Source organism: Zingiber officinale, chromosome 5A (assembly GCF_018446385.1).
Source record: "Zingiber officinale cultivar Zhangliang chromosome 5A, Zo_v1.1, whole genome shotgun sequence".
Lineage (NCBI taxonomy): Eukaryota > Viridiplantae > Streptophyta > Magnoliopsida > Zingiberales > Zingiberaceae > Zingiber > Zingiber officinale.
The window spans coordinates 14,017,100-14,040,971 of NC_055994.1; the positions used below are offsets into that span (position 1 = coordinate 14,017,100).

The 23,872-nt window shown below is 35.4% G+C and overlaps 1 long non-coding RNA gene across 2 annotated transcripts; it reads left to right on the forward strand.

Annotated features, from left to right (window-relative positions):
* The first annotated feature begins 10,984 nt into the window (after positions 1–10,984).
* On the forward strand, positions 10,985–16,114 carry LOC121980234. 2 transcript variants are annotated; one of them, XR_006111459.1, is made up of 6 exons: positions 10,985–11,496; positions 11,574–11,649; positions 11,966–12,058; positions 12,217–12,349; positions 15,310–15,435; positions 15,897–16,114. It is a non-coding gene; the product is annotated as an uncharacterized LOC121980234 (long non-coding RNA). The 2 variants fall into 2 exon arrangements; XR_006111458.1 differs by having other exon boundaries at positions 15,900–16,114.
* Positions 16,115–23,872: the final 7,758 nt, after the last annotated feature.

The following is a 23,872-nucleotide window of genomic DNA, read 5'->3' on the forward strand; positions in this document are numbered from 1 at the left end:
CTCAAATGTAAATCAATCCTTAGATGTTAATTTAAGATTAAATTAACCATCTCACAAATCTATTAAGGCTCCTTGTTTGAAAATCTAGAAAAGGATGAGATGGATCTAGACTTAAAGTAGTTCCAAATTAATTCAATTAATTTAACTTAATTTTGAAAAATTAATTTCAAATTATTAATTATTTAAAATTTCAAATCTTAATGATATTTAATTTTCAAATCATATTTAATTTTTCAAATTTTAATGATAATTAATCTTCAAATCATATTTAATTCTTGAAAATCTTAATGATAATTAATTTTCAAATCATATTTAATTTTTCAAAATCTTAATGATAGTTAATAGGTAAGATTATAATTTCAAACTTAATTAATATATTTTCAAAATCTTAAAAAAATTTAAATGTTTACTCATATTTTAAATTCAAACTCATTGGAAATTCAAACTTAGATTTTAAATCTCAATTTCAATATTTTTAATATTGCTAAAATTGAAATAAAGTTAACTCCGTTTCACACTTACTCATAAGCTGAACATGGTTGATAACATAGAATGAGTGAGATGAAAAATTAGAAAAATAAAAATAAATAATAGCCTTTATGTTTTTCATACTTTGACTCTAGAACCCTCAAATATTCTTAGCATTAATTAAGAGGGAGTGCAAAGAAATTTAAAGACTTTAATTTTTATTTTGTTAAAACATTGTTTTAGTTAAAAAGTTCAAAATATTTCTGAAAAAGGAAGTTTTTTTTAACTAAGTATTTGTTAAAGTATTTTCAAAATAGTTTTAAAGTTAAGTTTCTATCAAATTTTTTTGCTAAAGCTTTTATCAAAAAAATTTTTAAGCTAAGTATTGAATTTATCAAAGTTATTTTTAAAAGCTAAGTTTTGAAAGCTAAGTACTAAATTTATCAAAGCTCTTGAAAATCTTTTTAAAAGCTAAATTTTGAAAGTATTAAATTTATGAGAGTTTTTCTAATCTAAGTCTTTTCAAAATTAAACATTTAGCTAAGTTTTTCTAATCAAGCATAAGTCCTTATCTAACCATTCTAGATTATACAATTAATAATCATGATTGACATTTATTAATTTAGCATATGCATGGTCATGGTAATTTGCATGGATCAATCAAGTCAAGCAATTTTTTAGTTAAGTTAACAAGTTTAAGTTAACTTCTGAGTTTTAATTTGATTTAGTTTAGATCTATGTTAATTGAATTTAAGGTTAGATTTAAGTTAGATTAGATTTAGTTTAGTTAGATTTTATTTAAGTTTAGATTTGAGTTAGAGTTAATTTAGTTTAGGTTTGATTTTATTTAAGTTTGTTTTATAATTAAAAGGTACTTGATTATAGCTTGGTTTATAGGGTTTAAGTTTTACCTTAGACTTGTAACCCAAGTCTAGATCTTGTGGATTAGTTAAATTATTAATAATCTTTTCTAACTTATATATTTTATCTTTTAAAATATTACTTTGTTTCTTTAATTTTATAAAAGTTAATTTCTTATTAAATAATTTTAAGTTATTCTTATTTAGATTTGAATCAAATTTATTCATTGTATTATTAGCATGCATATCTAATTTTCTAGAGAAATCTATACTAGAGTAAGCGGAATTAGCTATGGTACATACATGTGTTGCAAAAATTGGATTTTCATGTAATGTAAATTTACTTACCTTGATTTCTCCCCTTGGATTCTTGGGTCTTCTTTCTGGGCATTGTCGTTTGCAGTGACCCGTTCGTCTGTACTTGGAGCATTCAATGTGCTTCTTCCCTTTCCAGATCGATTTCTCCTTCTCCTCCGATTGTGTCGACCGAATCTTATGAGTAGGGCACTTGTTTCTATAGTGTTCTCTCTCCCTACACTTAAAATAGGTTATATAAAATTTATTATTTGAGTTCACAATATTACCTTTTAGATCCATGATAGGATTCTCCCCCTCAATTATTGTCATCTCGAATTCATATTCAGATTCAGCTATCTCTTCTTTGGCCATCAGTGCTATGAAATCAGTCTGATCTGATTCTTCTGAGTTTGGTTCAGAGGTTGACTCTGGAGATTCATACTCAGATTCGAACTCTGGTTCAAAAATTAAATGATGATCGAAACAAATTGTAATCAATCTACAACAATAGTTCAAACAGGACTTGAACAAGCTTTTAACTGTATGTAAAACAAGCTTAACCAGTCCATAAACAGAAACTGAAACTGAATTTAAGACAGTAGGTAAAATTAGAGTATAAATCATGGTTCTTATTAGTGAATTAAACATTTTCTTGACCAGCTGACCCAGTAGTTATAACGGAACCTAATCGTGGTTTTTAACCGTAATTAAAATAGAGTTTTGTACAACCTATAAACAGTATTTGCAATAGGATTTAATTTGTGCAACACATTTGTTAAACCAATACTTAAACTGTGATTCTTGACTGTGATTAACACCTAATTTAACCAAACAAAACAATAGTTAGGGAGGAATTTTATAAAAGTCTCTTAGCACGCTATCTAACTTAAGAATAAAAATAACAAGACAGAATTTACTATTAGATTTAACAAGAACCTTTGACACGCTGTATAAGTTAAGGGAAGAGTGTTTAATACAGAATTTACCATCGAACTTAAGCAAGGATCCTTTGGTATCCTACCTATCTCATATGCAAGAAATTTATTTAAAATAGAATTCAACATCAAAATATAACCAGAGCCCTTAGCATGCAATATAAATTAAGAGCAGCGATGTCATACCAGAATTCATTAACAAATTTAAGGAAGAATACCTTAGTACGCTACATAACTTGAGAGTAGGAAATTTAAATCAAAATTTAACATTAGCATACTAATCGTTTAATTAGATTAACCGAAAGAGAACCTCTAAGTGAATTTTCTATCAAACCTAGATTTATCCATAGCTTAACCTACCTCAAGATCATTAAGACTTTGTTAGATCATCACAACAATTGTAAATGACTCCCATCATCCAACAACCTCGCCTTTAATCATCTAAACCTAGGAAAATCGCTATATATCGCGTCGTAGATGAAGTTTAAATCCTTTCCTTAGTGTAAAAGAGTGTTGTGAATGATTGGAGTAGCTTTCCTTCTAAGGTTGAAGTCTCCTCTCCTCTTCTTACTTGCCACCAACACCCTATCCTTCTCCCTCTCTTTTCCGCCGCTGCCACTTCATTTTCCTCCTCACCTCTTTTCTCTTTTTCTTTTCTTCCACCGCTCCATTTAAATTCTTTTTATAAGTAATTAAATCCTAGTTCTAGGTCATGTACTATCAATTAGGTCGAGCTCGTTAACCCATTTGTTCGAATATTAATGAGTTAGCCCTTTAAGTAATTAATTATTCCTAGATAATTAGTTTTCATACTCCTCCCTTGAATTTCTAAGTAAACTGGAGCCTACACCCTCCTTTGGTGCTTAGTGGATGGAGAGACAACTAACAATTATCGGATCTAGTCCCTTCATTGATGTTGGTGTAGGTTGCACTAATAATTATTTTTGATGTATGACAAATAGGTTAAAGTTAAATGTATTGTTTGTCTAACCTTTTACCAAGTGTGCAAGATTTGATGGGTCTAGAGGACCGAAACACTAGGCTGAATTCCAAGGAGGTTGATAGCTGGCACGAAGTCCAGATTGGTTAAAATATGACAGAAAGGAAGTCTAGTTGGATTGATAACTATTGAAGTCCAAATTGGTTGATATCTTGCAAGAAGTCTTAGTTGGTCAAGGGACCTGACATCAAGGAAGTCTACGATTGATAAGTGGGGGTAAGCAACTAGAGGAGAGATCCAGTAACGATGTGTTTCCTATTGAGGGAACAATAAGTGTCGATCCGACCTAGAGTTTTGATGAAACTCAAAGTTAGGACCGGACAATCCAGAGATTGTCAAAGTCTACTTTTGCTTTACATATTATTATTACTTGTTGAACTAACATGTGATGCAGAGTAAAGATTGCTAGAAAAAGAGTCGTCCAAGCACCTACACTGGGTCATCCAGGCGCCTGCACTGGGTCTAGGCACCCGGACATTCGGACGCCTGGAGTTGCTCCGAGGGCTCGGGTAAGTGGTGACGAGGAGCGCCCTGGGAGGGTACCGGTGAGGCACCTAGACGGTCCAGAGTTGCTCCGGATGCTCGGACTAGCAAAAATTTATCTTCAAACTACAGTGTCACACATTGGTTGGCCGATCCACGTCAGCGATCCAGGCGCCTAGAGGTGGTTCAGGCGTCCAGACATGGATAAATTTTCAAAGATGAAGTTTTGATAAGAGTTCACCACGTCAGTACACTCCAAGCGCCCAAGGAGGGGCCCAGGTGCCCCGATGGGGCTATAAAAGAAGGGTTCGACTAGCAGCTTGAGGACACTAGTTCCTACGACTTCCATACTCGCGCGCTGCTCCGAAAAGGTCTCTAGGATACTAAAAGCTGCTTCGACAACTAACGATCAAGTTTTCATTCTTTTGTTATCAGTATAATTTAATTACTACATTGTACTTGATTTTGTAATAATTTTGTGATTATAGTGATTGTCCAACTAAAGCACTCAGTGAGTGTGGACCTTGGTGTAAGAGTCATCAAAAGCTCTGAACTAAATAAAAGAAACTTGAGTTAGCGATTGTTTTATTTTCTGCTACATATTCTTGTGATTTCTGAAAAAAATGATGAACGATATTCATCCCTCCCTCTAACATCTTTTTGATCATACAATTGATTCTGACGTGAAGATGTTTTTCAAATAGTTATACAAACCCTAGAGAGGGTATGTGCAAAAGATTCAAGATTCCAAACTCTCCCTTCGACTCCACCTGGTTCTCCACTTCTTCTTCATCTTCTTCCTTTAGGATACCACCTTAAGAAAACCCTAACTTAAGGGTCGAAATGGCGAGCCAGGACTCCCCAACGCCAATCTAACCCTCTTTCAGAATGTCTTTTAGGTCCCCTTCATCCTCCTCACCGACGATCTCCGGAGAATTCATGTGTTTGCCCGTTTGTTGACTGGTAGCTTAACCACCCACAGTATTTAGCTGGAACAAATTGCTAGAAATTCCAAGCTTGTCATAAGGCGAAGTCATTACCAAGTGGGACTAAGAGGGAAGGCTGAGTCTCGAGTCTATCGGAAGGCTGAGTGCTAGTGCGGTGCTAGGAATTTTCTATCTATCATAAGGTGAAGCCATTAGTGACTCAAAGACTCATGGCCCTCTTAACCCCACTCGCTAACATATCCACCTAACGACAGACCTAGAACTCCTAGCATCATGCTAGCGACATTGCCTTATGACAGGCCTAAAACTCCTAGCATCGTACTAGTGGCTCAGCCTTAAGACGTGCCTAAGACTAAACCCTAAGACATGCCTGAGACTCAACCCACCCTCTTAGCCCCACTCGATAACAACTTCACCTTATGACAAACCCAAAATTCCTAGCATCACGCTAGCGACTCGAATACTCATGATGCTCTTAGCCCCACTCGCTAATGATCTTGCCTTACGATAGCCTAGAACTCCTAGCATCGTGTAGTGACTCAAAGATTTATGACCCTCTTAGCGCCACTCAATAATAACTTTGGCTTACGATAGGCATAGAATTCCTAGCATCATGCTAACAATTCAAAGAGCCATAGCCCTCTTAGCCCCACTCGCTAATAGCTCCATCTTATGATAGACCCGGAATTCCTAGCCTCACACTAGCAAATCAGCTTTCCGACAAGCCCAAGACTCAGCCCACCTTCTTAACCTTACTCATCAATGGCTCCGCCTTATGACAGACCATGAATTTCTAGCATCACACTAGTAACTCAAAGACTCATGACCCTCTTAGCCCCACTCTCTAACAACCCTACCTTATGACAGATCCAAAATTTCTAGCACCGCACTAGTGACTCAACCTTATGATAGGTCTGAGACTCAACCAACCCTCTTAGCCCCTCGCCATTGGCTTCGTCTTACTTTAAGTATGGATTCTTAGTCTCAGTCTAGTGACTTAGTCATACGACGAAAATTAAATACTTAGCGCTAGACTCAAGCATCTCAGCTCAACCATACAAGGCTGCTCAGTCTTCCAAGCAACACATCCATCCCAATCATCTCATATTTTCTCGCTCGATGGCATGAAATTATCAACTTAGGTCATTTTAATATATAAGTCTGAAATTGATTTCATATAATTTTAATTTAGTGAATTCCTTGCATCTTTGACAAAGATAACTACACAAGTTGGAGTCTCATAGCAGACCCTGAACTCCTTGCTCACGCTAGCGACTTAGGCTCTCAGTTGAGTCACTCATTGCTCAATGCCCCTCGATGACAACATTTCAAAAAATGGTGATCAAGCTACTTACCCAAGCTCTCATCCAAGCTCTCAATCATTTTTTTATTTAAACTCTTTTAGAAGGGTCACATCATTTGACCAAGCTCTTAGATCATGCTACTCAACTAAGCTCTCAGTCACGTTATTGGCCACCTCTTAATTAAGCTCTTTTAGTAGGGTCGTTATCTTAGTCATTGCCTCACTAGTACATCACTCAGGAATACCACAAAGACACTCAACACAAGTAGAAAAGACAAGTCTCAAAAAAGGAAAGTTTATTCATAATGAAAAATTTTCAAGTACATTGCAAAAAGAAGACCACACAAAGATAAATACAGAAATAAAGATGACTATAGTGGAGTCGACCCCGAAGGTGGAGAACACTATCAGTCAACCTTCTCAGAGTTGGGCAAATTGTCTCAGACTTTCTTCAAATCTAAAAATGCTACATCACTTTCCCTCGGGATAAGCTTCGACTGATAAACTGGAAGATGATGTCCTCAAATCCATGCTTCAATATATCTCTAGTCCTCTGTGTAAACATGCTATAAAATTCTTCAAAGGCCAAAATTACATTCTTTTGGTCCTCTTAGCGACCTTCTTCACTTACCCGATACTCAGTCATCTAGACCAACTCAACCTTGGTAGTCTCTAGTTCAGAATTTAGCTTGGTTACTTACTCCTTTCCTTCAGATAGATGTAGCCCCAGCCTTTCCTTTGCCAAGGTCTTGGTGCAAAAATTAGACTAAAACTACAATTGTTGAGCTTTTGAAGTGACCAACTTCATCTCTTGTATTATCAGTTCATGTTGGGCTCTAAACAAACCCTCGCTCAGCTTTAATACGCTCAGTCATGGCATGACTTCCGTCTCATAGGCTTGGAGTTGCTTATCTTGCAAGATACTACGCCCTATCAGTCGTTCTTTTGCATGATGAGTTCTAGGCAAAGGGGCTGAACTAGAGCTCAATTGCGTCCGCTCGAATGTCGAAGCAGTGGCTTTACCAATAACCAAGGAGTCACCACAACCTTGGACATCATAACTTTTTTCCTTAGCACTCGCCTCTGGAGGGCAACTTCTTATGGGACATGTCGCCCAAATGTCTTCCCCATAAGATTGGACTAATCTTCACTTATTTGAGGCCCCGACCTCGACCATTGGCTTCTGACTCCCACCCTGAACCATTTTGGTTGGACTAGGAGAGGCTGATCACTTGGGCATTCAATCCTTGTTACAAGGTCTGACATCAACTCGGATCTCGGTCTCAAGGGTCAACCATCTCTGAAGACTCAACTAACTCGATTATTAGGACTAGCATCTCAGTAGCAATAAAAGTCGGCACTGTAGGAATAGGAAGCCTAGTCTTGACTGTAGACTCAAAAGTCTCAACAACAATTGTAACTATAACCTCAAAAGTCTCAACCATAGCCATAGTAGATTTATTCACCATAGAAGGATAGGGTGACGACAGTTCAGATGATGCCTTGACCGCATCTTTCAAGGCCCATATGTCATCCATATAAGTCAGGTCCTACTTCAGCTTCTTGTTCATTGAGGTGTTAAACATGATTTGATCTACAAAAATAGAAAAAGTTAGTCAATGATAGAGAAAACTTAACCAAGGAAACACCTTACTTGGTCAGTTATCCAAGGGCACTACATTCAGACTTAGCCCACATTCAGACTTAGCCCAAATCGATAAAGTAGCACCTCATTCTCCACTAGTTGAGCGACATTAAACTTTAGGCTACCTAAGATCTCAGTCGCCTTCAGGTACACCTGGTCCAGTTTATATTATTTGAGTGGTGGCTAAGTCGATAGATTGTTTCGCTAAGTAGGTGAACGGTTAGGGGGGTCTGACAAAAAAGAAGTGACCTTCCATCCCTTGTGTGAGGAAGGCTATTCACTGAGAAAATTACATCCTGGCCAGGATGTGAAGTAGAAGAGTCTGGATTCTCCACAACAGAAGTAAAAGAAAGAATAGAAGAGAACTGGGTCAAGAGGGACTTGGTACAACCGACAGATAATGATGAAACTACAAATAAGCGATAGGAATTAGGGGTGAATTGGGACAAGTTGAATTGGAAGTAGGTGGCTAAGTTTTGTAGAAAAGACAGAATGAGAAACCTAACATTGCTCGATAACTGGCTTTGGAAATAGGTCATATAACCTATTGGCGGTTCGTGTGGCCAATGCTTTGGTGCCGGAAGGTGAATCTTGTGATCATCGAGGATGTCGAACTATAGTTGGAGCTAAGGTTCTGCACCTCTCACATAAACATGTAAGTGCCCTAAGTGGTTGAGCTATTGTTTTCATGTGAGTTCAACCAAATTAAGTTATACCTTGTGGATTTCGCTTGTGTGTTTAAGTGTGTAGGAACTTAGAAAAACACACAAACATTTAAGATGGCAAATGACGCAAGCAATCGTGAAGGATGGCACGGAAAGGAGATGATGAGATTAGTGCATTTAAAAGATAAGAAGCTACGAAAGAGTACTTTGATGAAGCGAGAAGGACACACTAGATGCATCTAAAGGACAAGAAGTCGGAAAGAAGAATACTTGAGCAGAAGAACAGAATTGAGTTAGGGCGAGCTAAAATTCAAGCGACCAAACAATCACCTAGACGATTGAAGAAGAAAATGGTCAAGTCCATAAGTTAACTAATTTAGGTGCCCAGATTACTTCCAGACGCCTGAATGTCATCGCCACGTTAGTAGGAGCTAATGTTGAAACAGATCAGGACGATGTCCATGTCAGTACATTCTAAGTGTCCGAATCACTTCTATGCCCCCGAAAAGTGAGGAGTCATTCAGAGCCATTAGCGGACTGTTGCTAAAGTGGATAAGAGGTCGATGAATCCAGGCACCTAGAAATGCCACACCAGTAAATGGTCAGATCGAAGATGAAGGCTATAAAAAGAAGGTTGAAGCTCGAAGTTGAAACAACACACTCATTTAATTTAAATTATTTTCAATTCTCTAATTTGGTCTTGTATGATGGTAAAAGACGAATACGCTCGCCCACAACGCCCCCGCCAACCCGTCCCATGGTCAATACGGAGGAGGTAAATCACGGGCGGCTACTAGCCTTTGGAATAGTGACTAGCACATAAGGGAGGCATTTGCTTCGGCTTTGTCGAGATTTGAACCCCAAACCTCATGTCTAATTTGGTCTTGTATGCAACTATTACAAGGGGTTTCTCTGCCTCTGACTTATGTTCAAAAAAAAAAAAAAAAGAGATCTTAGTGGAACTTTTCATTGTCCTAGACTAGCAACTTCCTAGTTGTAAACTAAGTAAATTTGGCCTCTTCCTTTTTATGTTTATGTTATTTTTCAATTAATGTGTGTCTCCTTGCTAGTTCATTCCCAAGATAAATAAATTATTTTTAATTGCATGTACGCTATTCAACTCTCTCCTTTAGCAATCCAAACTATTTCTGCTGCACCAACAAAATAGTCCACTAGGACTCATATTAGAGATATATTGGGTTGTTGATGGCCATGGACACAAGGATAAAAAAAAATATAGAGATAGAAGATAGAAGATGCAAAGTGAATGAAGGCGGTGTCACTTTCTAATAGCCTAATATACTTTCATAGTGGTATAATAGGGTTGGCGCATATAATAGGGTTGTCGCATCAACCCACCGAGCCATTGGAGGGCAAGAAAAGAATGACGAGATCTCATCTTAGCTGTAAGATCGGTTGATTAAGCGACTGCAATCATGAAATTATCTCTCCCTATTAAAACCCAATAGTGATCCGTTATGAAATGATACATTAATCCCCGAGGTGGTTCAAAAATAGTCGTCAAATGTCGAGACCAAATAAGCAGAAACATACCACCACTGTTGGATCTAGAGTTACGTCAGCAACAACACCGCTACATGCCTTCGCAATTAATAAGATAAAGTGCGCTCGCGACTCAAGGAGGATATCACATGTTGCCCATTTAATGAGACGGAATAGTGCGCCAATCATAAAGATGATATGTGATCTCGTGTATCATGTTCATTAAAAAGCAACACATTATCTCCTTGATGACCGAGACCCGGTTAGTTGTCACATTAAGATACCAACACCTCAGCTCAATTTTCCAGAAACATAAGAGAAGAAGATAACTCAGCACAATATAGTCAGTCGAACTATGTATCCTTCGACTAAATTTGATGGAGACTTGATGAAGAGACTTGTGATGCAAAGAATTCTTGTTGTCCCTATGTGTCCCATGTGGTTAAAATTCGTACTAAACTGTCAGTCAAAGTCAAGGTGGGTCAAATATAACCCAAAGAAATTAGACCTAACCCAGATGAGACTTGAGTCTGATTGAACAAGCTCAATACAATTATTCCAAAGATTTAAGTTTGATCAAAGGACAAGTTAGTTATCACACTAGCCTTAGTTTCAGATTCTAGTACAAGAAAATTGAGATTTCATAATACTGAAAAGATAATATTTTTTAAAAAAGTGTTGTCTTTTTTTATAATGCTTTTACTAAAAAAATATTATATATATTTTATATTTCTTATTAAAGACTATTTTTTTCAGTGTTATATATTGATATTGTTTTTGTCATAAAAAATATTGTCTATTAATATTTTTTTTAATATTTACAACAATAATTTTTTAACACTATGTCAGCTAATTTACTCCGCCAAAACCTCCTTTCACGAAAACTCATCTCGAAAACTCCAAAATTCATCTCCGCCTCTTTTTTCCACTCACCGCCATCTTTGCCCCCTTCCTTCTTGATTCATCATCCTCGAATCGTGGTCAAAATCCCATCTAAAAAGCTATCACCAATCACGCCTCGCCTTGAAAACCTTCGCTACCGCGCGAAGTGAGCAGTGATACCGCAAGATCAATACCCTGGTCACCAATCTGATGGAGGAGGGATGGCTCTTTGCGGAGACTACCAAGGGGTTCCTCGGCTCGTTAGGGCTTAGATGGTCGATCGGCGACGGTGCAGAAGGTCAAGATCAGATTTTACTTCACGACGTGGTGGATGCTGAACGTGGTGTTCAACATCTACAACAAGAAGGTCCTCAACATCTTCCCCTACCCTTGGCTGACCTCCATGTTCTCCCTCGCTACCGGCTCCCTCATAATGCCTGTCTTCTGGGCTGCTAGGGTTACCGAGCCTCCCAAGACTGACTTGGGTTTTTAGAAATCCATAACTCCGGTAAGCAAAACAAATTGAGTTTTTCCTCTTCACTGATTCTTCCTTCCTGATTCCTTTGATACCCACGCCATTTGCAGTTGTTGTTGAAGGCCCCAAGGTTTGGTCTGCTGGTTGGTAGAAGGTCATCTCAGAGATTGGTCCTCAATTTGTTTGGTATAAATGTCCTTTCTTCAGATTAATTGTGTTTGAAGTAGACTTTGCTTTCTTCTTTTCTCTCGAATTGGTTTCCCTCTTTTTTGGAACTGGTTGGTGGCAACACAAAGTGTGTTCTATCATTTCTCCTGGTCAACAAATTTTGCAAGAGGTAGAAATTTTAGCAAGTTCATTAAGAATACCAATGCTAATCAGTAAAAGATATATCATTTTATCATTATTAGACTTTATTTACTTATGCACTTTTAGACTGTCTTCTTCAAATACTCATCTTGGATCATTTGTTCCTCCAATTGGTTTTGGGTCATTCACATAGGTTAGAGAACTACTTCAACACAAGAGCTCGCTTAAGTTCCAACCAGATTGGGTGACCCTTCTTAATGGAACTCAAGAAGGTGCTTTTCAATAGGTATGCAGTTTGTACTGTTGTGTTTTTAAAATTGAAAATCATATTAAGAATTGCTCACTTTGTCACTATGCTTTATATCAAATTTTGTTATAGCGCAGTATTATATCTTTTGAGACAATAACTTTTTTCATTTCATGTAACTTGTTTTGAATTGCCAGGAGTCAGGTTGTCAATGGTGGCTCCTAATTAGTCCATGCAAAATATTTGTGGATATGTATATATAGCAGCATGAATGTGAGGAATAAATAGAATTTTGATCCTGCCGACTCATATATGAAACTGGTAGATGAGGTAAAGTTTTCTTGAAGAATATTTTACTGTTCCATATTTTTCCATTTTGTTCAAGTTTTATAATTTTTTTCCTTCAGGCTTTAGGCTTTAGGCTTTAGGCTTTAGGCTTTAGGGTTTAGGAGGTGATCTAAAATGAAATGATTTTAATAGGAGGTGACCTAAATGGGCATGCCGGAGTGGAAAATGAGGAATATGAGAGAGTACACGGGAGTTATGGATTTGGAACGAGGAATGAGGAAGAGAAAACTATATTAGATTTTGCGATAGCATATGATCTTATATTAACTAATACGTTTTTAAGAAAAGAGAAGAACACTTAGTCACATTCAAAAGTGGGAATAATAAATCTCAAATTGACTTTCTTATGGTTAGGAAAAAGGATAGAAAGATTTGTAAAGATTGTAAAGTCATCCCTGGAAAAAGCTTAACTACCCAACATAGGGTAGTAGTGTTGGATATACGCCTCAAACATAGTATTAATAGAAAGAAAATATATACAATTCCTAGAATTAAGTGGTGGAAGTTAAAGGATGGGAAGTAACATATATTTAGGAGAAGGTAGAAGTACAAGCATTAGGTGAAATATATGATGACTCTAATACAACATGGGATAAGATGGTATCAAAGTTGAAAATAGTAGTTAAGAGTGTACTCGGTAAGTCAAAGGGACATGCACCACTAAGTAAAGAATCTTGGTGGTGGAATGAGAAAGTACAAGAGAAAGTGAAGGAAAAAATGAATAGCTTATAAGGAATTATATATTTGTAAGAACGAGGAAAACTTGAAAAAATATACAATAGGCAAGAAAGAAGCTAAGAAAGTAGTGAGTGAAGCAAAAAATGAAGCTTTTGAACGGTTGTATCAAAAATTGGATACAAAAGAAGGGGAAAGAAACATTTATAGAATAGCTAAAGTGAGAGAAAGAAAAACAAGAGATCTTAGCCAAATAAAATGTATTAAAGATGAATGTAATAGGGTATTAGTAAACGATGGAGAAATAAAAAAGCGGTGGAAGCGGTATTTTCATCAACTTTTTAATGAAGGTTTAGGTGACCAACTTAACTTAGGTAATTTAATTAGGTCAAATGAGGATAGAAATTTGAATTTTTATCGTAGAATTCAAACTTCATAAGTAAAACAAACTTTAAATGAGATGCACAATGGAAAAGCCGTTGGACCAGATGATATTTCGATAGATGTATGGAAGTGCTTAGGGAAATAAGGTATTGAATGACTTACAAAATTATTTAACATAATATTGAAAATGAAAAAAATGCCTGATCAATGGAGGATAAGTACTCTAGTTCCCTTATATAAGAATAAGGAAGATGTACAAAATTGTGCAAACTATAGAGGTATTAAACTAATGAGTCATAATATGAAACTTTGGGAAAAAGTAATAGAAAAAAGATTAAGGAAGGAGACCACAGTGACAGAAAATCAATTTGGGTTCATGCCTGGAAAGTCGACAATAGAAGCTATACATCTTCGTAGACAATTAATTGAAAACTATCAGGAGCAAAAACAAGATCTACACATGGTATTCATTGACTTAGAAAAAGTTTATGATAGAGTCCCAAGAGAAATTATATGGAGAATTTAAAAAAAGAGATGTGTTAACGTAACATATATTGAACTAATTAAGGATATGTATGAGGATGTAACGACCAAAGTAAAGATTTCAGGGGGAATAACTGAAGCATTTCCAATAAAGATAGGGTTACATCAAGGATCAGCTCTAAGTCCCTATCTTTTTACACTAATTATGGACGAACTCACTGCGCACATTCAAGACACAGTACCGTGGTGCATGTTGTTTACAGATGATATTATTTTGGTAGATGAGACACGTGAAGGAGTAAATGCTAAGCTAGAATCTTGGAGGGAAACACTAGAAGGGAAAGGTTTTAAGCTTAGTAGATTAAAGACAGAATATATGGAATTTAAGTTTAGTAATATTAGAAGTAATGAAACAATTGTTAAGATAGAAGAGGACGAGTTGCCCGAAACTGAGATATTTAAATATATAGGATCATTTTTACAAAATGATGGAGGGATTGAGAGAGATGTCTTACATAGAATACAAGCAGGATGGGTGAAATGGAGGGGAGCGTCGAGTGTTCTATGTGACCGTAAAGTACCTCTTAAACTTAAAGGTAAGTTCTATAAAATCGCAGTTAGACCTACTATGTTATATGGAGTTGAATGTTGGGCTATGATTTGAGCACATGAGCAGAAAATAAGAGCTGCAGAGATGAGGATGTTAAGGTGGATGTGTGGACATAGGAAAATGGACAAAATAAGAAATGAGAGCATTAAAGAGAAAGTCGGGGTTGTATCTATTGAGGACAAACTCCGAGAGACACGTTTAAGATGGTACGGACATGTACTTAGACGACCAATAAATACTCCAGTTAGGCGATGTGAAACTATGATAAACATGCATATCAAACGAGAAAAAGGAAGACCAAAAAAGACTTGGTTAGCAATAATAAAACAGGATAAAATTTATTTAAATATAGATAATGATATAATAGGAGATAGAGTTCAATGGCATAAAAGGATTAATACAATCGATCCTATCTAGTGGAAAAAGCCTTGGTTGTTATTGTTTGTTGTTGTTGTTGTGTTTCCTTCAGGCTTTACAGATCAAATGGTAAATACCACGTCATAGAATCATGATGCATTAATAAAGAAGCACTTGTACTTGGTGTACCTTCTATGATATATGCCTTGTTGAAGGCCTTGGAAACCCAATTTTGAGATTCCAAAGCCACCTGTGAATTTCATACTCTGATTTATATACTAACATCTGAAATATTAGAAGTACAATATTAAGATATAAATGTCTTATTATCGTAGATATAATTTCACTTTATTTTACTGTTAATTGTGATATTCTTTATGGTTTCATAAAGTCATTTTGTTATACTACTAAAGCCATTATTGTACTTTCTCAGTTACCGATAAGAATGCTAAGATATATTATTGTTCAAATTCACAAGAGGATCTAGACCACATTGATAGGCTAATTGAAAAAGCAGAAGCAAGATTCGAGAAGTTTCGACACCGAGACCCATACATTGGTAATTATCATTGCAAAGTTTCAACTTCAATAGCTCTCCTATAAGTTTAGTGTCATGCTTTTATCAATTTTAGATTTGCAAACTAGATTGGACTTTCTTAAGCCAACTCATGGATTCAATTAGTTGAAATAGGGATGTATGCCGTAGTGTAGATGAATGTGTGACATTACTATTTAAGATTCGAATCCTCTTATTTGTCCTTTATTGAAATATGAACTTAATGGATGGTAAAGAATAGAAGGAACATGTATTAAATGTATAATAGATATTTTAATTTTAGATAACTCATTCTTTCGAGATAATGATCTTACTAAGAGATGAATTATGTGGATGTTTCTCATAGTGAGTTAATACAATGCAATTGTGCTTTAATCCTAATCTCATGGGAAATTTGAGTTGGATTTTCATTTCCCTTTCCATAATTTAAGTAACCATGTTCTTTTCTATTTCGTTTCTTGTAGCAGTGCTGCAGGAACCTCAAGCACATCGAGAAGCAACTCTCCACTGAATTCGGTGACCCCTAACACCTTCAGCCCAACAACCAACATAATAAATGGAGCTTAATAGGATTTTTCTTTTATATAGACAACATGTATATAAAGTTTGTGGATTATGCATACATATTTTCTATTACACATTTCTAGTTCAATAGTAAGAAGATTGATTAGTTGTACGTTCATTATATTTTAATTAATGCTATTTATAAGGATTTAATTAAGTAGTTCGTGATATAAATATAATAGACAATGATTTTATAAATAAAAAAAAATAACGCACTTTATATGTTGCAAAAGCGTTGTTTTTGCAAAAAAAAATTACAATTCTTTTTAATCATTACAAAAGTGTTGTCTTTGCAAAAATGACAACGCAAAAGTATTGTCTTTTTAAAAAATGACAATGCTTTTTAAAAAGGTAGATCCGCTACCTTAGCGGCCCTCCTAGTGTCGGCCCCACGGATATGAAGGGAAGTTCATGCAGGTACACAGGCCATAGGCGCATGGCGGGGTAAACCCTAGGTCGTCAGTTCTTGAGAATCGACCCCTGGCCATTACGCCAGAGATACTATGCGTCCACCGTCTGCGCTACGTCCTGGAGGCAATGACAATGCTTTTTAAGCATTGTCTTTGAGTGAACTTTTAATAATAATGCTTTTAACAATATTTTTTTAGCTACCTAGACAATATGTAAAAAGAGTTATCTTTCAGCTTTTCTCTTGTAGTGTCCTGACATCATCCAGGCATCAGTCTCAGATCTTGACATCACTCGGACTTCCATCTTAGTCTCATATCCTGGCATCACTTGAGCCTCAAACTTAGTCTTAGATCCCGGCACCACCCATGCTTCAACCTAAGATCGAAACATCTATCCTGACTTAGCCTCAACTGTCGGCATCATTGAGACCTTAGTCTCATATCCCGGCATCATTTGGGCCTCAGTTTAAGTCTTAGATTCCAACATCACCAAGGCCTCGGTCTTAGATCCTAACATCATCTAGGCCTCAATCTCATATTCCAACATCATCCAGGCCTCAATCTCAACTCTCGACATCATCCAGGCCTCAATCTCAACTCCTGGCATCATCCAGGCCTCAGTTTCAACTCACATCTCCGACATCATCCAAACCTCAGTCTCATATCCCTACATCATCTAGACCTCAACCCCAATCTCTGACTTCATCTATTCTCAAGGTCACTTCGTCGACGTCATTTCCTCATCGATCTTCGGATCGGGACTCATATTAAACCCTCATCGATGAGGTCATTTTTTTAGAAGATGCAAACAATGATGACAAATATTCCAGAACACATGGCATTAGGTGAATGGCATTAGGTGAATGGAGAAGTGGTTACATGGTTATCATATCTAGTCTCTTAGATGCCCTCCTTTGAACACATAGCGCTTAATGGATGGAGAGACGGCTAATGACTATCAGATCTAGTCTTATAATTGGCTCTGACATGGCGATATTCTTTGAACAGTTATATAAATCCTAAAGAAGGTAAGTGCAAAATATTTCAGATTTCGAACTCTCCCATCGACTCCATTAGGTTCTACATTTCTTCTCCATATTCTTCATTCAGCATATGACCTCAAGTAAACCCTAACTTGAGCATCAGTGTAGTCTGTCGAGAATCTTCCGCGCTTGTCTAAGCCTCTTTTGGAGTGTCTGCCAGGTCCCCTTCATCCTCCTCATTAATGATCTTCGTAAAACGTGTGTGTTAGCTCATTCGTTGACTGGTGACTTGACAATCCACGATATTTGGCTAGAACAAGTATCATAAAAATTATGTGCTAAATTTGTAATTAAATTAAACTCTTTGTAGTTTTTGAGTTGGCTAGATTAATTTTTGCTATCCATAAGTTTCCTGGCATATGGAAACTATAAACAATCAAATCAGATGCTTCGAGTGTCATGTAAGGCAATGGTAGAACACTAAATAGGATATTAGGATAGTAGATAGGATAAGAAAAGTTATCATCCCAACTCAATTTATCATATTCTGGGGAGTCAATGATGGTTTATCGTACCAATTATCACTTACTTTATAATTCCTATTCCGTCTAATAAATGAGAAAAATGTAAGATAATATTTAATCCATTGGATATTATTTATCATATCCCATCTATTAAACGGAGCCTGAAAGAATGATAAGATAATCAAAATTTGAATATTAATATATTTACTTGATAGATGAATAAAAAAAGACAGTCTTTTATTAAGATTAATTTTAAGAAATCTGAACATTTAAATTATTAAAATAAATAAATGCATGGTGGATGCAACCCATTTAATAATAACTTTATATCCTTTCATGTTGTTGATGCAACCCATTTAATAATAACTTTATATCCTTTCATGTGGATCTTTACCCACGTCCGAGAATGTTGTGTTCCCATTTTTGTGTTGAAATAGGGTTCCTGTGGAGCTTTGTGTTAAGATTAGCCCATGATTTATCTGCACAATTTACAAAACTAATAACACTTGGCAATTAGTAGAGATTACGCGAGCTTCTTAATTTGTAGCCGAACAGTGATGGTACGTGGAAACTGTTGCACTCTGAGAAGGATCGCGTGCGATTCATCGAGTGAATCTAACTGGTATCAGAGCCTAACTATTGACTATTGATCCACAATATTAATTCCTATTGTTCACTGCTGGCTCACCACAGCATCTCCCTCGCCCTGCTGCTCGCTCTAGCTCTATCAGTCTATCTGTCTTTCTGTCTTCAATTCCTATGTTGCTTCACATTCACGGGAAAACATTGTCTGAAGAAGAAGCAATTAGGTGAGCCAGAATCACTTGCTGATCACATCATGCGTTGGCCCAGACCATAGAACCATTGGTAGGCAGGGCCCTGCGCGTAAGAGCATGTTTGGCCAGCTTATGTCAAAATCTCTTATGAAAAAAACAAAAAAAAAAAGAAAAAAAAGTGTGTAAATCTGCTAGTACCAGCCCCATGAATATAGAGAGAAATAATGACCCTTCTAATATCGGTCTTATAGATATAGAGGAAGATAAATATATATACATAATCAGAGATGTCATGCACTCACCAACTATACTATGTCTTAGGGACATCAAAATCTCTTATGAAAAACTTACAATTGTTGGTTCCAGGTGACTGAAAAAAGGGGATAAATTGTCCTAATAAGAAAGTCAATACTTTCTTTTTACTTTCTCGTTTTAGCAAAGACAACACTGAATAAAAGTTAATAAGAATAAATATAAAAAGAATAGTAAGAGACAAGACCAATTTATTTGATTTGCAATTAAAAGATTGCTAGTTCAAGACTTTAAAAATTCCATTGAGAATCTTTTTTTAGCGGAGTAGTCTCTTACAGCAACTAAGTTCAAAGAAAGACTATAAAAGCATTTGGAAGTTCGAATTCAAGTGTTGTGTTGAATCTTGAGCCCCAAGCCTCCTTTTATAGCTTCACCAGTCGAAATGACCTTTTGCTGATGTGGCGTATTCTGGATGCCCAAATCAGGTCCAGGCGCCCCCAACTAGTTGGCTCAATCCGCTTCACAACAACTAAATGATAAGTCGTTTATCCACTTCCGGTCACATAGACCCATCCAAGAGCCCAAATCGCTATTGACTTGGACCCGAAAGTGATCTGCCGTGACGAGGCGCTTGGTCGACACCAAGGCAGTTCGGGCACCTTGACCCTCTCCAGACGCTCGGAGTCTGAGCGCTTGGACTTGGTCCGGCGCTTGGACAAGGTCAACTTAGAGTTGACTTTGTCCAACTTTGACTCTGATCACTTGGGTGATTTTTCGGCCATCCAGAGTTGAGCTCATCCGAACCTCACTGCGACCTTGTCTCCTTGAGCAGTCCTCCACTCTAGCTTCTCGTTCCTTGGAAGCATTGCGCTCGTCCTTCTCGTCCGCCAATGTACTTTTCTGCAACGCCTCATCCCTCGAATGCACCGAATCCATCGACTCGCTTCTCGTACTATCCTTCTAGCTAGGGGTGAGCATTCGGTTAATTGGGTCCATAAATTAACTGAATTAACCAAAAATCGATTTAGTATTGGATAACCAAATCAAATCAAAGTTTTACTAAAACTGAATTAACCGAATTAACTAAATTTGTTTAAAATAACAATAAAAAGAATTTATACAAAATTAATATCAAATTAACCAAATTAATCGAATGCTCACCCCTACTTCTAGCTAGCTGCGTCTTCGGCTCGACTTCTTGTATTCCTAAGTTCCTGCACACTTACAAACAAGGATCAAATATAACATAACCTAATTTAACTCGGATAATCACATCAAAACTTCCCCGATGTACATACAATCTTTTTTTTTTTTTTAATGTGTATCAACTCCAAGTCAAGTTAGGGTTAAATAATAAAAAAAGTAATTATTGTAATAATACAATAATTCGACAATTATTATAATAATATAATAATTTGACAATTATTACAAGTAAGATATTTCAAATTAAGTACCGGTAAGATATCCCATAACTCTTAAATTTTTCTTTCCATTTGATCATATAAAAACATAGTAGTTAATGTTTGAAAAAAAATATATGAAGAAATTTTCTAAGTTTGATTAAACAATATCCAAATTTGAGAAAAATTTTCAAAAATTATTTTTCAATATCGGAATTTCTAATAATTAAACACTACATTCTTCAAAAATAATTTAAAAATTATTTTTAAATTTTGAATAGTATTAAAAATTATGATGGTCAACAGAAATAGAGAGATCAAAATAAAAAAAATTTACCACAAAAGGATATTAATCTTGACCGGTACAAATTATTTAATCAGAAATATATATTTCTAGTTTGCCTTTATATTGCTTAAAATGGTTTTCTAGTTAAATAATATATTATTTTTTAAAATTAAATAGTTAAAAATAGAATCATATCTAAAAATCGTGATAATTTTTTTTAGTATATAAAATTTCATGCTTATCTAAAAAAATTTTAAATTTTTAAAGAGAATGTTTAGATAATTTTAAATTTTAAGAATATTATTTTTGATAAAAAATTTAAAATAAATCGATCACAAAATATTGAACAATCTTATTTTAATAGAGAACATAATATTTTATTATATAAAAATAATTTTTTACAAAAATAACTCATAAATTATTTTAAATTCTTTAAAATATGATTTTCATTAAGATATTTATAAAAAAATATTTAATAGTCAAAAAAATTCTGAAAGTTTTTCCACTAATAAGTAACAAATTTCTTATTCATAAAAAAAATTAAAATATAATTAATTTGAAATAGATGGGATACAAAATAATTTATTTGATAAATTTAACTAGAAAACCATTTTAAGCAATATAAAGGCAAATTAAAACTAAAACACGCATAAAAAAATTAATTTTAGTTAAGTTAAACATGTTTTAGGAACCAAAATAAGTTCTTATCTACTGGATTTATCATAAGTTTTTATGATATATAATTTCTAGAAATTTTTCTAATTTAACCCTTGTAAAATTTAAAATGTCAATTTAGTCATTGAAAAATTTTAAAATTATGATCATATTTTATATATTTAGATCTAGTTTTACACAAAGATTTACTTAGCATTTTAATACACTCATACAGTTGATCTGGAGGAAGCTTACATACCTGACTTACCTTATAGTATTCGTCGGTGGACACTCTCCCTTCATCAATACTCTCTTTCGAAGTGGCACTAGAACTGTGTCGATGATCTCTTCGGTCTCGAATTCCTCTGATGACAAGGTGATATCCATCAAAGAGTCAGATTCTTCTTTTCTTGGTTCTTCGTGGAGTTCCAAGAACTTTTTTCAAAGTTCTTTTACACATTTGTAAGCACCGATTCTTCCGAGTTGTTGAGCAGGTAGCACACTCAAAAGATAGAACTTGGCCTTACCGTTTACCATAAATTCTTCCGTTTGCTTGTTAGTCCAATAATGTTTCTCAAGTTTTTTTTCATCTTTACTTTTAGGCACTTCAAAATCAAATTTAATTGTTAATAACATACCAAAGTCAGTTTTGAAAAAGATCTCCATGCATTTCTTCTAAAAAGCAAACTCTCCCTCGAACACTGATGGATAGATGCTAGTTCCGATCATTTCTTGTTGCTTTAGTCGACGGTTAGTCCTTTTAAAACATCCTCGCCCTGATATTACTTATTGGTCCCGGGTGACCAACAAGAAAGGGGTGAATTTCCCTGTTAAGAAGTCAACACTTTCTTTTGTTTTCTATTTAGAAAAGACAACACACATTAGTTGAACAAAAGTTAATCAGAATAGACATAAAAAGAATAGTAAGAGACAAGACTGATTTACTTGGTTTGCAATCAGAAGATTGTTAATTCAAGACTTTGAAAGTTTCACTGAAAATCTCCTTCTGGAGGAATAGCCTCTTACACCAATTAAGTACAGAGAAAGACTATAAAAGAATTAAATAGAATTTGGCATCTTGAATTCAAGTGTTGTGTTGAATCTTGCGCCTCAAGCATCCTTTTATAACTTCATTGGTCGAAGTGATTGTTTATTGACATGGCGCATTTTGGGCACTCGGATGAGGTCCTGACACCCCAGTTGGTGGCCTCAATCTACTTTACAACAGCTAAGTGATAAGTCGTTTATGCACTCTCAGACGCACGGACCGATCTAGGTGCCTGAATCACTGTTGACCTAGACATGAAAGTGATCCATTATGACGAGGCGTCTATTCAGCACCAAGTGCACCCGGACCCTCTCCGGGCGCCTAGACTTGGTCTAGGCACTTGGACAAGGCCAACTCATAGTTGACTTTGTCAAGCTTTGACTCCGATCGCTTGGGTGATTTTTCAATCATCCAGAGTTGAGCTCATCCAAACATAACTCTAGCATGTCTCCTCGAGCAGTCTTCCGCTCCGACTTCTCGTCTCTCATAAGCGCCGCGCGCATCCTTCTCTTTCGTCGGTATACTCTTTCGCAGCACCTTGTCTTTCGGATGCATTGAGTCCGTCGACTCGCTTCCCATGTCATCCTTATCGCTAGCTGAGTCTTCTGCTCGACTTTTTGTGTTTCTAAGTTCTGCACACTTAGACACAAGGATCAGATATAATAGAACATAACTTAATTAACCTAGTTGATCACATCAAAATTTATTCGGGGTACTTACACTTACAAAACTATAAGGAAAAAAAAATAAAAAACATCTCCTTTGTACTTTTCAGTATATTGTTACTATATTATTATTTTCTATCACTTAGTTCCATTAATCAATCTTATAAATACGATAAATCAGAATTATAGTGATTACGATAATTATTATGGTAGTTATAGTAGTTAAAGTTCTTAGCTGCTACAACATGAGTATTATTAAATAAGATAATTTTATATTATAGCAATTATAAAATCATAATTATTATTATGTTATACCAATTATGATCTCAGAGTTATTACAACTTAAATATTGTTGAACAAGATAAGTACATTATAACCGTTATAATTTCGTAACTATTATAATCTAAATATTATTGAAAGTCAAATGTATTATTTATTTAATGCATATAGTAGGAGATAATAATATTCAATAATACATTTGAGGACTACTATTATTTTATTATTTTATAAGTGTGGTAATATATGTTTTTTGAAATTATACATTGATTAATTCTAGATCGATCTGTTCGATCTACAGAAATTTTTCATTAGCAATTAAAGTAAATCGAAAAATATTAATAACCGATGGCCCATCAATTTAATCTTATTAGATAATTATTTATTAAAAAAATTTATCAATTAATTTATCAAAATTATAATTTGAATGTAAGAAGTTAGAGAAATTGAGTGTATCATTGGAGTTTGGATCTTCTGTCCTCAAATTTTTCTGTCCCTGTGTCCCTTTGTTGATCGGACAGATTAGATTACATCTCAAGAATATTTTACACATCACGAGAATATTGCACACATCTTAAAGATGTCATGATGCCTTGAGATAT